At 61.9% G+C, this 12,816-nt stretch overlaps 1 protein-coding gene across 2 annotated transcripts in view; it reads left to right on the forward strand.

Annotated features, from left to right (window-relative positions):
• Positions 1 to 8,347: 8,347 nt before the first annotated feature.
• The window catches only part of LOC104329735 (dual specificity testis-specific protein kinase 1-like), a 32,414-nt gene continuing 27,945 nt past the window's right edge, over positions 8,348 to 12,816 (forward strand). Inside the window, exon 1 of one of the 2 annotated variants that reach the window (XM_075439740.1) lies at positions 8,348 to 8,411. The gene's annotated coding sequence lies outside the window, so the exon portion shown is untranslated. Of the gene's footprint in view, positions 8,412 to 9,391; positions 9,481 to 12,816 lie in introns of those variants that run through there. The other variant, XM_075439742.1, reaches the window with a different exon arrangement.

Raw genomic sequence — 12,816 nt, forward strand, 5'->3', positions numbered from 1 at the left:
TTTACCCTAAAAGGTCAGTGCATTGTCAGTTATTCAAAGTGTTGCAGACACTTTACAAGATGTCTGTGAATGTCATGAAGTTTATATTTTAGAAAGGAAGGGTTTTGGCTCACTGAAGACCAAAGGAGCTGTTACAAGAAGAAGGTTTAAAGGATATGATCGTGGGTGGAAAGCTGCAGAAGTGTTACCATCTGCAACCACACAGCGGCAACCGCAGCGTGGGAGATTGGTCTGGTTCAGGCGGTCGCTGAGGGGGGCAGATTCAGACTGGATGTGAGGAAGAAATGTTTTACACTGAGGGTGGTGAAACCCTGGCACAGGCTGCCCAGAGAGGTGGGAGATGCCCCATCCCTGGGAACATCCCAGGCCAGGTTGGATGGGGCTCTGAGCAGCCTGGTCTGGCTGAAGATGCCCCTGCTCACTGCAGGGGGGTTGGGCTGGGTGGCCTCTGCAGGTCCCTTCCAACCCAAAGCTTTCTGTGATGACAACAGCAGGTGGAAGTCCGATCTAGGCTGTCTTGGCGTGATGGAAGAGCAGCACCAGGCTCTGAGGATGCGCGAGTGGCTCTGGCCAGGGCTTGTCTAGGGCTGATTTTGTGCTCGTGTTTGCACCTGAGGAGGTACAGACCTCCTGCCTGCTTCTTGTCTGAAATTTGCGTGAGATTTATCCCTGATAGACTGGTCACTTGATTGAAAAACAGTTTTTTTTAGTGCATTAGGACTTAAACAGTATTATGCTTTCTTTATGAATTTAATAGAATGAAAATACTATACTCAGAGGAGTTCTGAGCAGTATTTCAATTACATTATTTTTAAATTAATTTCCTGCACTCCCAGGTTTGTACTTTCAGTAAGTGTCATTGTAATTAAGACTTTGACATCCCGGACTTTCTGGGGGTGGTTGTTTTTAAGACTGTTTCAGCTTGATGCTCCTGAGCAGGTTTATTTCTGCAAAGGGTGAGGCTCAAACAACTTTTTTCCCACCTCCCCAGAGAGGAGAAGGCTGTGACATAAGAGACTCTTCGACTTTGTAAACCAGTGGATAGTCTTCAGACTTAAACTATGAACTGATACAGAGAAAACTAAGCACGTTAGCAGGAGATTGTTTGCTTTTGCAGTGGAGAGGAAAGGCTGGAACTGGTCCTTGGAGCGGGTCCTGTGTGAGCTCGGGGTGAAGGCTGTGCTGCCCACAGCGGGATTAGGATCGTATTTTTAGGCTGCTGCTTATCTGAATTCTGTCCCAAAGAGCTTTGCAGAGTTAGGCTACAAGTGATGGCTGTGAGGTGTGTAATCCAGGCCTGTGAGGGAAGAAGAAAGGATTCGTACTCATTGCCAGGCTTTATGAAGAGGTTAGCGAAATCCGTGGGGTGACATGGGCAAAGGCACTCGTCCTGGGGTAAGAAGAGGTTTTTCACCAAAGCCTTTTGTGTAAACCAATCCTAATAAAATCATGCTTTTAAAAAGGCTTTTAAGTATCTTCAGAAGTAAAAATATTTGCTGGTGGATGGGACAAACAGCCAAAGGCTTTGCAAGATCTGAGAAGAGAAAGAAGTAGTCTGGTTTTGTACCTCCGCTGTCAGTAGCATTAAACTCCTCTGAAGGTCCTGAGCTGGGAGGGCATGTCCCTCTCTGGTGGGATGTTCGGGCATCAGCCCTGGGCAGCCCCAGCTGGACGGGCTCCTGCCAGGCGCCCTCAGTCAGGTCCTTGGCCGCGGTGGGATGAAAGAGCAGCGGGTGCTTGGAATGACCTCTGGACCCAGACAGTGCAGCCCTGTGTTTCTAGATGGCTGTATTTCTATTTTGCCTATGCATTTAAAATTATATAAATCCTTCTTAACTGTTTCTAAGGTCCTATTCTGTGAAAGGGGAGAGAGGGGAGAGACCGGGTGTTTGTCCTGTCTGAGCAGAGCAGCGTGTCTGGCTCGAACAGCCTGTGGCACTGCGCTGCCTTTCGCCGGATCGGTTTCTGCCGTCCGTGCCAGCTGAGGAATGGCTGGTGCAAAGGTCCCTCGGTCCTGGCTGGCAGGGTGCAGGTGGGGCGTTCAGCCGTGCTGCAGACGGGTGAAGTTGTGGTCGGTTGTACGCAGCCTTGCAGGCAGTGACTGTCGCTTTGGTTTCCCTCTCTGGAGGCAGCAGGGTGTATGTGTCTTTGTTCTCGAAAGTCCCCGGAGCGCCTTTGAGGTCAAGCAATGCCTGTTACCTGCTCAGGGGCGTCCCCAGCACCGCGGGGGCTCGGAGGCAGCCGGGAAGGTGCTGGGGCAGCGACGGGGTTCGGCTCCGTGCGTGGAACCTCCGCTCCCTGGTGAGCCGCGGCTGGGGCCGAGGGCTGTCCGTGCTCACCCGTGTAACCCCAGGCAGGGGCCAGGCGAGAGTGCAGCCTCCCTGACCTCCCTGCCCGAAGCGGGGTCCTGGCAGAGCTGCCTGGCTCCCCTTCCCCGCGCTCCTCTGGCTGCCTGCTGGGACAGCACGGGACAGCATCAAGGCTTGGAGCAGCCCTGCTGAGAGTGAGGATGTGGCGTATTTGGGCACGGCATCCTCTCCCTTGCTTTCAGCTGACAGCCTGGGAGCGTCCCCTGGGACAAGAAAACGCAGCTTTATTTCGCAAGAGGTCCCTACGCTTCAGCGTGTGAAGCAAGTGGAGGAAAATACAGGAGAAGGTGTTCGAGGGTTCAAAAAGGGGAGCCCTGGCCATTGGCCTGTGCAGTGCAGAGGCCAAACGGGCACCGGAGCTGGGAAGCTGGCCCCGCAGTTGCAGCGAGGCCAAGGTTTACCTGGCCCCTGGCTCCTGTGTGTGCCCAGGTCGGAGCTGCTCTGGTGCTTGTCGTGCTTCCTCCCAGGCACGGGTTTGTGCTGTTGGATAAGAGCAGGACTGGGGAGCTGAGCCAGCTGAAGAATAGTCTCCCTTTCCTCCTACGGAGTTAATCTTCCGAGGGCTTGGTCTTCAGGTCTGGCTCACGAGACGGTGGGTGCCAAGGCTGGTGCCAGCACAGGGCGGTGGGCAGGGGCAGCTGGGGCAGGGGGAAGGTGCAGCCATGCCTTGGAGCGGCAGCTGGATTCCATCTGCGTTGCAGAAACGGCGTAGCCCGGGAGAACGCTGTGGGGCAGGTCCTGGGGCTCGCGGAGGATGTGGTGCGTCAGGCTGCAGCGTCTGGCGGGGGGAAGGCCTCCCCGCAGAGGTTTTGCTTCCCTGAATTTTTGTTCTGGTGGTCATCAGGTTTGACCTCGCGTTTTCCTGCTTCCATCCCTGTAAAGCGCTTGGGTGGATGTTCCCAGGGCCACGCCAGCTGCGGCTTTGAGCTGGAGCTCAGCGCGGGCGCGCAGTGGGCTGGCAGCGGTGCGGGCAGCGTGGCGAGCGGGAGGCGGCGCGCGGCGCGTGCCAGCCGGGCGACCGAGCACCCGCGTCAGCCCACGCGCAGGCTTGCCAAGGCGGGAGGCGCGTGCACGCGCGAGGCGGTGTGACGGCACCAGCCTCCTGATCCCGTTCTCCGGGAGGTCGGGTTTTGTGGCACCGTGACCTGCCTGAGGGCGCTGGCTGCGGCGTGGTGCGAGGCTGGCGCAGGTGGGCTCCGCTGGCCGCGGCTGTGGGCACCGCAGCCTCGGGAGACGCCGTGGTCTGTGCTCTGGGGCCCGCCCCGTCTGCCAGGGGCTCATGGCGGAAGGCTGCTGCCGGGACCCCCTGTGAGAGGGACCGCCCGGCTGCTGGGCAGCTTGGGCAGGGTGTGAGTGAGAGGGCTGTGGAGGGGCTCTGCCCCCAGAGATTGCACTTTCACCGTTGGCTGTTCTTAACTTGAGCCGCCCGTGTGCTTCTGGCAGGCGTTCGTTGCTCCAGATTGACTCTGCAAGCGATGTCTCCAGATCCAGGTGGGTGCGCGGCATGGTTGGGCCGTGTGTGACGGGTTCGGTGCTCCTTGGCTGCTGGGTTTTGCAGGAGGCCACAGTCCGTCCCTGAGCAAGGTTCAGGGATGCCAAAGGCGAAGAGTGATTCTCCTAAGCCAGAAAATGGGACCTTCTCCGTGGGTGGGCTGGCGGTGGCTGAGGGGCCGTCCCGGCCACGCGCGGGGCAGCTGGTGAGCATCGCGTTTCACAGGCAGGAGAGGTGAGGCTGGGGGTCTCCCCGCACGTGCCGCTGCTGCCGCAGTCCAGGCCTCTCCCGTCTGGGCGCAGGGTGCGGCAGATCTCCCGGCTTGGGAGCGTGCCGAGGGACAACGCGCCCACCCTGCCCGGCCTGGCAGGCAGGGACGTGTTCGGCCCTCGGGGATGTCCGAGGGCGAGGTCCTGGCGGCAGCTGCGCACGAGTGTGCGGGGCCAGCGCAGCAGTGCGCACGCTGGTGAGAGGGGTCGGCGTGGGACGGGGCTCAGCCCCAGCCTCGGGCTTGCTGAGAGGACCGAGGGAAGCCACAGTGCCTGCAGGGTGACGCATCAGCCGGGTTTTACCTCCTTGGGGGTATGAGAAGGGTTTGTGCGCACAATTTCTCAAGCTGTGAACTCCCCCCTTCTGGCAGGACCCAGTTCTGTGGTGCTCTGTTCGGTGTCGGTGGTCTCCTGGCTGTCCCGTGCTGTCCCGTGTTGGCAGGAGGAGCCGGGGCGGGTGTTTTGTCCGAGGTGGGCAGTCCCCATGCTGCCTAGGGGCTCTGCTCAAGGGTTTCTTCCAACCGGGTCTGCTGCCGTGCTGTTTGTGGTGCCTGAGAAGGTGCAGGCTCCCACCAGAGCCTCTCCTGCTGCTGGACCAGTTGCTCTGGGGTGTGGATTCTCGAGTGTCTCAAGGTTCTCACAAGCAGGGTCTCACTTCCTCGCGTGCTGCCCGTTTTCACAAACCCAGCTACCTCTGAGGTCTTGACCCTTCTGTCAAATGTGGCTGAAATGTCAAGGGAGACCCAGGATTGTCCAAGGCGGGACGAAGAGCTGGAGGCAGTGTTTGCACAAGTCGTTTCTAGAAGATAACTCCCAAGGAGCACAAAGAGAACAAGTATCCTGCCCTGCGTTGAGTGACCTACAGAGTGACATCAGGCTGTGCTGTGGAGGACGCGGCCTTTCTGTGAGGTTGGGTCTGAAGAAGGCAGGCGCTGAGACCCATCTCGAGTCTCCTCTTGTTCCCCTCTCTGCTGTCCTGGTCTGGGGGTCCTGGGGGCCCCTCACCCCGGGGCACAGTGGCTCTCCCAAGACGAGGGCATTCACTGAGACACGCCTGGGCCCCCACCTGCCCTCAGCAGGGCGACGTTCTGCATGCCAGGCCTTTCCTGCTGGGCTCTTCTGCATCTGCCAGAGGCTCCTCTTCAGGCTGGTGCTTTGGGACCAGAGCCTGGCTGTGGCTGTCACCCCTGTGGTTCTGCCCGTGACTTTTCAACCTCCACCTGCGGAGACCTCCAGCGTTTGGGACAGGCAGCCGTCACCCCACAAGTTACTGGCTGCTGGCTGCCTTGGGAATGCCCAGAACCCCTCGGCATCTTGGGCTGGGCTGCAGGGGAGAGCTGTAGTGGGCTGCTCAGCTCCTCTGTGGACACCGTTTGCCCTTCGTTTGACTGCTTCAGTGACAGCAAGCTCAGAGAACATCCTTGACAGCCTCCCAGGGTCCTTGATGATCCTAAGGCGATTGCAGGCAGGGGTGGGGGAAGGTGTTGAAGCCTCCATCGGAGCAGAGTTGCTGCCGGAGGGTGCTGCTGCAGGCATGTTGGAGCCCTGGCTGGGGCCGTGGGGGAGCTGGGGGCTCCAGGGAGCCGGGGAGAGTTGGTGGCACCCTGTAAGGTCTTGCCAGAGGAGCAGAGCACCTGGACAAGAGAAGGAAGTTCTTGCCAGAGGAGACGGAAGTGGCCCTTACACCCGGGTCTTCTCGTGGTTTTCTGCGGGGTAATGCCGGTGCCTCTCGGCTGTCAGCGCTGTGAGGCGTGTTGCTGGTGCTGTGTCCGCGCGGCAGCGGTGCTCTCGGTGGGCTGCCTGTCTGGTGGTCGTTCGCCTTGGTGGTGTGGACGCTGGGGCCACCGAGTCCTCCAGCTGGTGTTGGTGGGGCTGCTGGTGTGGTGCTGGGCTGAACTGGGCCCGAGCGCACGGCCGGCACCTCTCCGCTCTGGGACTTGCTGCTGGTAGCTCGCAGCGTCCCCGCCAGCTGCAAGAGCAGGCGGCTGCTGCTGGAGCCGCTCTGCGTCTGCCGGTCGCAGCGGGAACGGTCTGCGCCGCGCGTGAGGCAGGACGGCGTCGCAGGGCTGCTCACGCTTGGCCGCGTACGTGGCACAGGGACGCAGCCTGTGCAGGGCTGTCTGCCTGCCGAGGGGGGCTGGGGGTCCCCGCTTGCCTGGGCGCTGAGCAGGTCGCTCTTGGTGGACGCTGTAGAAGGAGCAGGCAGGAGGGGGGCGGGGAAGGCGGCATGGCTGGCTGGGCAGCCGGCCGCACGCGGAGGGGAGACGGCCCTGGGGCTGACCAGAGTGGCCGGGGATTCAGCCGCGTCCTGGCGTGAGCTTTGGGTCACAGCAGCTTCGCCCCGCAGATGGACTTTCCTGGCTGACCTGTTGGGTTTGCTGGGACCGCTGACACGTCTGCCCTGTGAACGGAGTTGAGTTTAGTCGCTGTTAATCCCTTTCCCAGTTTCCCCGCAGGGAAACGGAGCCACGGAGCGGTGGGTACCCAGAGCACAGCCTGACCGACAGCCCTGCGGTGCCGGTCTGCTGCCGAGCTGCCGATGCCACGCGTGGAAATGGGCGTCTTCCCCCTGCGGCGAGTTGGTTGCAAGGGAAACGTGTCTGGGATGGTCACCGGCTCGAGGGACGGTGCGTGGCCCGGCGCTGCGGCCTGGGCGCTGACCGCGGCGGGGCCGAGCAGCGCTGCGGCTGCCCTGAGGCTCGGTGCGGTGCTCCCAGCCTGCGCGGCGGGAAGACCCCTCCTGCTTGTGCAGCTGCAGCTTAGCAACTGGATTGACAAGACAGTGGTAAATGGGCAGTAAATATTCTTAAAGCCCAGGAGGTATCGAGAAGCCATGAAGAACCTGGACAGCTGGGTGTATCTCAGTGCTGTATTTCTGTATGTGGCTTTGAAGCTGCGTCTTGTTGTGATCTGGGGAACCTGTGTGAACGTGACCCCTGGGCATCCCAGAGAAGGGACTCCTGTTGCCTCTCTTGGTGGCTGTCACGCAGAGGTACGAGAGGCTGCAAGACATCATGGCTGGGGCCTTGGGTAGAGGGGGCAAAGCCGGTGGTCTGCAGCGGCTCCATGCTGTTCTCCGCCTGTCAGTGCCCTGTGCCGGCTCTGGCGGGGGGGGCGTTGGGGCAAGAGGGTTGGTGGCACCCCAAAAACGAAGTTCCCTGCCGTATCCAGCCAGCTGTCTTCACACCACCTGATTTTGTTCTTGTTGGAGGACACTACCCTGGGCGGTCAATCCCTCGGCAGAGGGGTTTCAGGGACGTGGGGCGTCCGGGGAGCTGGCGAGGCTGCAGGTGAGGGCAGAGCTCATGGCCCCTTCTTGCCCACGCCTCTGCCTGGCCCCGGCTCTTCGGCAGGGCCGGAGGGCTGGGCACACGCCTGGGGCACGCGGTGCTGTCCTGGAGCCCCGTCCTGCGCCGGAGCTCGCCAGAGCGGCTGCTGCGGCACGGAAGTGTCTGCCTGCGGCTGCCCGGCTCCCTGCTCCCCAGCGCCGTTCGTGCCCCAGCTGCCTCCCGCTCCGCCGTCACCCGGGTGTTCGTCGTCTTGTCCTCACTGAGGAACCGCAGCGAGTCGTGGGTGCGCTCGGGGGGGTTGCCGTGACCCGCGGGGCACCCTTGCCCTGTGCTGCAGCAGAGTTGAGATCGATGGAGGTGTGTTGCGGTGCCCGTCGCAGCGGTGAGGGCTCGCCCTGCTCCTGCCCGTGGGTTTGTGGGGAGCGGGAGCAGGGTGGGGGGTGCTGGGTGGCTGTCCAGGGGGGACAGGATGGGACAGGGGAGAGCTTGGCCCGCCATCGGGGATAGAAAGCGCGTTCCTCCCTTGGGCTGGAGTCGCAGGGGCTCCTCGGGCTTTGTAGAATCATTCAGGTGGGAAAAGACCTCGCAGATCATCGAGGCCAACCATCACCCCAACCCCCCCACGGGGGTGCCCCGGGGGAGGGGTGGTCCCGGGGAGGGGGTGTCCCGATTGGGGAGAGTGCCAGGGAGGGGGTGGTCTCGGGGCGGAGGTTGTCCCTGGGGGGGGGTTGTCCCTGGGGGGGGGTGTCCTTGGGGGGGGGCTGTCCCAGGGAGGAGGTGTCCCGGGGGGGGGGGGGGGGTGGTCCAGGGGAGGGGGTTGTCCCTGGAGGTGGGGGTGTCCGGGGGGGGTGGTCCCGGAGCGCGGCGCGGGGCCGTCGCGTCGCCGCGGGCGGGCGGGGCCGGGCGGGCTGCGGGAGGGCGGCGGGGCCGAGCCGAGCCGCGGGCAGCGCGTCCCGCAGGAGCCGGGCCCGGCGGGGCCGAGCCGCAGCAGGTGAGCGGGCGCGGGGGTCGCCGAGCCGGGGCCCTGCTATGCCCCGCGCCCTGTCCCGGTGCTCCCCGGCGGCGGGACCGGGCGGGACCCGGGGCACCCCCGCCCCGTCCGAGCCGGCTGCGGGGGGCCCCTCGGGGCTGGGGACCGCGCTGCTCCCGCCCGAGAGCCTCCCTGCCATACTGCTGGGGCAGCGCCGGGGAGGGCGATGGCGGGGGCAGAGCGATGGCGGGGGGCAGAGGGATGGCGGGGGACAGAGGGATGGCGGGGGGCAGAGCTGCTCCCGAGATGGTGATGGGGAGCAGCTTTGGGATGGGGTGTCTTGGCGGTTCTCCTGGCCTGGGCTGGTCCCGAGCGGAGCTGGCGGTGGGTTCCCTGCTGCTCGGTGGTCCGGGGAGACCAACGTCTCTAGCACTGTCCCTGGTCTGAGTTCGGAGAAGGGTTCTGGGCTTTTTGGAAGAGTGCAGTAAAAAAGTAGCTCCAAAGGGGAGGGGGAGGGAAGCAGAGTGTGTGCTTGGTGTGGAGCTCCCAGGCAGCTGCTCCGTGTCGCCTGTCCCGGCGTCCACGCAAGCGGTTTGCCTCTGGTGCTGCTCGCCCATGCTGCGCGGGCGCTGGCGCGGGCTGGTTTGCTGGAGGAGAGATGCGTTTTCAGCCCGGGCTCTGCAGCAAAGGTCCCTCTTCCCCTGCCCTTTCGTGGCTTGGAGCTGCGGATCTGCCCCAGAGCCGCCCTGGGAGCAGGGTCCTGCTGTGGCGAGCGGCGGCTCAGGGTGATTCGGGCAGGATTCTCCCACGCCGGTGGCCCAGCAGCTCCAGGGTCTCTGTCTTCCATTTCCCTACCGAGTTCTGTAATTCCAGTGCAGACACAGTACCCAGCAGAGAGCACGCTCGAGCTGCAGGATCCTGCCTTCATCTTCGATCCAAATGTGTCTTGTTTTTCTTTTTTTAAAAAAAAACCCAACACTCAGACAACAGGGAAAATGGAGTGGGAGGCTGCGTGAAGCCTCCGTGCAAAGCACAGGTAAAGCTGCGGGATAGAGAAGCTGTCGTGCAGAGATTGCTGTCACCACGCAAGGTCAGTCACAGCGTGGCACGGACCTGCCAGGGCCAAATGGATGCTGCTGGAGCCAGGGTGCTCGCAGCGGAGCTCCCTGCGGGTGGACGGCTGTAAAGCACACGGCGAGAGCGCAGGGCTCCTGCCCCGCAGCAGAAGAGGAATACAAACCCGAGCAGCGAGCCTGAGGGACGCAGCAGGCTGCAGAGCCGGGGCGGCAGCTCGTCACGGGACGGGGCCGTCGGCGTGCGGCAGCCCAGAGCCCCGCGGGGTGCTGCAGGGACCCGGCTGGAGGGTCCCCGCCGGAGGGTCCTCACCTGGCCCCCGGCCCTTCCACACCCGCGAGTCGGGGCTGCGTCACTCCGGGTGCCTGGCGTGTATTTGCTCGTCCTTTTCTCGTTGAATCTTACTCCGCCGCGCTCTCGCAGGAACGTCGCTGCTGGTGTGGAGGCTGTGCAGGGGGAGATGCAGCTCTGCTTCCAGCATCTCCCGCGTGCTGGGCCACCGGGCAAGGTCCTCCTCGCGCAGTGAATCCCTCAGCAGTCCCGGCTGCTGCTGCTTGCTGTTGAGACGCTGTTGTTATTTTCTCTTTGATTTACTAGCCCTGTGGTCGTCAGGCTTGGTGCTTTCTAGTGACATTCCAGAGGATCCCAAAGCAACGTGTAAGCTCCTGAGCTGGCACGGGAGGTCCTCTCGTAACCGAAGCACCTTTCCACACCAGCTGGCAAAGCTTTTGGAGCACGTTCGGTATCTTCAGGCTGCTCCCCTGTGTACCTGTCCCGAGGAGTGGCACAGGAGGTACCCGGAGAGCACGGAGCGCGGGTGGGGAAGCCCACTTAGGGCAGAAGTCGTGATTTTTCTGCCACCTCCCCGCTTCGTTCTGTGTGGAGAAAGCCGCTCTTTGTCGTGTTTGTGAGCACAGGAGCTGGTTTTCCTCTGCTGGGGGCTGGGCGCCTGCTGGCTTCCTGCAGTCGGAGTTTGGAACATCAGGGCCTTTAACGAGCACGCTTCAGGGTCATTCCTGATGTTCAAATCAAGTCTTGCATAATCTTCTCACTTAAGGGCAGATTTTGCAATGAGAACTTTATCTAAAGCAGCAGCCTGGCTTTGCATGAAGTCAGGCCGTGGGGTTTTGACTTGGAGCACAGTTTCTGAGGCGACTTTCAACTCCGAGCGCTGATGGCAAATGCTTTGGCTCCCGCCCTACGCGCTCCGCAGTGTGAGTGCCGGAGGCTGGAGGTGTGCGGCTCTCTCCGTCGAACGCGAAGAGCCGTGGTGCCGCGGTTCGGGGAGCGGCTGGCTGGGGCGGTGCTCCCGTGCCCTCAGAGGAGCTGTGGTTAGGGGAACCGCGGGTCAGCTCCGTCCTGCTGCACGTTTGTTGGAGCCGCCGGAGTTACAGCGGGGTGGGAAGGGGCCGTGATGTCCTGGGAGAGGTACGCTGCGTGGACGGCGTCTTCGCCGGCCTCCTGCTCCGCAGCTGCTTGGTGGCTGCCGGGTTCCTCCCAGCTGCCCTCGCTGCGCAGCGCGGCCGTGGGCAGTGAGCAAGCCGCAGTGCGCAGACCCGCTGTGGGCAGGGGACAAGTCCGCTGTGTCCCTGCTGTGCCGAGCTGCAGGTGGGAGCCCGGCAGGCAGAGGAGCGGAGCCGGGTCTGTGAGCCCAGGGGTGAGCAGGACCCTGCTCACCCCTTACAGCTTGGACTTGGCACCGCGCCGTGACACTGGCTCAGCACATGGCCTTGGGCAAGTCACTTCACTTGCTTTTCTCATGTTTTAGCTTTAGTTTTTCCATGTGTTAGCGATAGCCAAGTCTTGCTGCTTTGCAGTAGTGGACTGGTCTGAGATAATATCTGTACGGAGCTGGGATTGCCTTCAGGGCTCAGTCTGCTGTGCTACGTTGACAAGAAAATGCTCATCTCGGGTGCGAATCTCTTTGTCTCTCCTTGGCCCTTCGGGAGCTGCTGAGGGATCCCGCGTTCCCCGGGGAGAGGCGTTACGGCATGCAGTGTCGCTGGCTTAGCTGGCTGTGACCTTGTGTGTGGAACGCTTGGAAGCAGCTTGCTTGCCTTGAGAAACTTCCTACAACGTGTTGTGGTGCAAATACTGCTTGTTTATGTGGCATGACATGGGGAAATGGATTTAATGGGGGTGATTGATGGATTTCCCTAGCAGGGGTAACCTGGCTTTCTGAGGCGTGCAGGAGAGCTGGGCAGCTTGTCAGCCAGCTGAAGCTGAACTTCCCACAAGTCATACGGTTTTTAATAAGCCAGTGGTGGATTCGATAGAGCAGGCAGTGGCACGAGGAAGGCTCGGCGTGGCGCGGGGGGACAGCAGGGTGTCACGGGAGAGCAGTCCTGGATGCTTGAGGCAAACTCAGTGTGGGGTACTGCCCCCAAGGCAGACAGACAAGGCCCTCCTGTTACGGCAGGGTTTGAGCTCGCCCTCCTTCCCTCCCCTGGGAAGGACTCGTGAACTGCAGGACGTATCGTGGAGGCTGTCAGAGCGGGGACCTTCTCCCCTGCATCTGCAGAGCCCGGCTGCAGGAGGCCGGGGCAAGGGCCAAGTGCAGGGCAGGGACGTGGTGCCCAAAAATGCTGAGGGGATGCTGAACTTCTGAGAACGCGCTGGCCTACCGTGCTGAGATGGGTCTGGTTACCTCCGCCTCAAAGCACGGGCTTTTAAATTATTTGTTACCTACTTACCTCCTGCAGCTTCTGGTGGGTAGATTACTGTGGTTTTAGTCTCTGGGTACAGATGGGACCATAGAATCGTCAGATGGTTTGGGTTGGAAGGGACCTTACAGACCATCTCCTTCCACCCCCCACCCTGGGCAAGGACCCCTTCCCCCAGCCCAGGGTGCTCAGAGCCCCGTCCACCCTGGCCTTGAACCCTGCCAGGGAGGGGGCAGCCACAGCTCCTCTGGGCAGCCTGGACCAGGGCCTCGCCACCCTCAGAGGGAAGAGTTTATTCAGTTTAAAGCCATTGCCCCTTGTCCTGTCACTCCATGCCCTTGTGAGAAGTCCCTCTCCAGCACTCTGGCAGACCCTGCAGGTGCCTGCAGACTGCTGTGAGGGATGGAGGGGCCCACCGCCACGGGTCCTCCCTCGCTGGCCTCCCACCCTCAGCAGCTGCTTCTCGAAGTAGCTTTTTTTCTGAGCATGAATTAATCTGTTTCAGGGGAAAAAAAAAAAAGATGAATGAATATCTCTGTGTTTGCAATTGAAAAACCTCTGCCACAGCGGAGACGTGGAGCCTCGGCCACGCTTCTCATGACACCGCGTCTCGAAGGCAGCGCGTTGCCCGCGTGCCTGCCGTTGCGGCTGGCGTAGCGGCGGTGTGCGGCTGGCTGTCGCCGTCGCAG

Source organism: Opisthocomus hoazin, chromosome 19 (genome assembly GCF_030867145.1).
Source record: "Opisthocomus hoazin isolate bOpiHoa1 chromosome 19, bOpiHoa1.hap1, whole genome shotgun sequence".
In the NCBI taxonomy this organism is placed as follows: Eukaryota; Metazoa; Chordata; class Aves; order Opisthocomiformes; family Opisthocomidae; genus Opisthocomus; species Opisthocomus hoazin.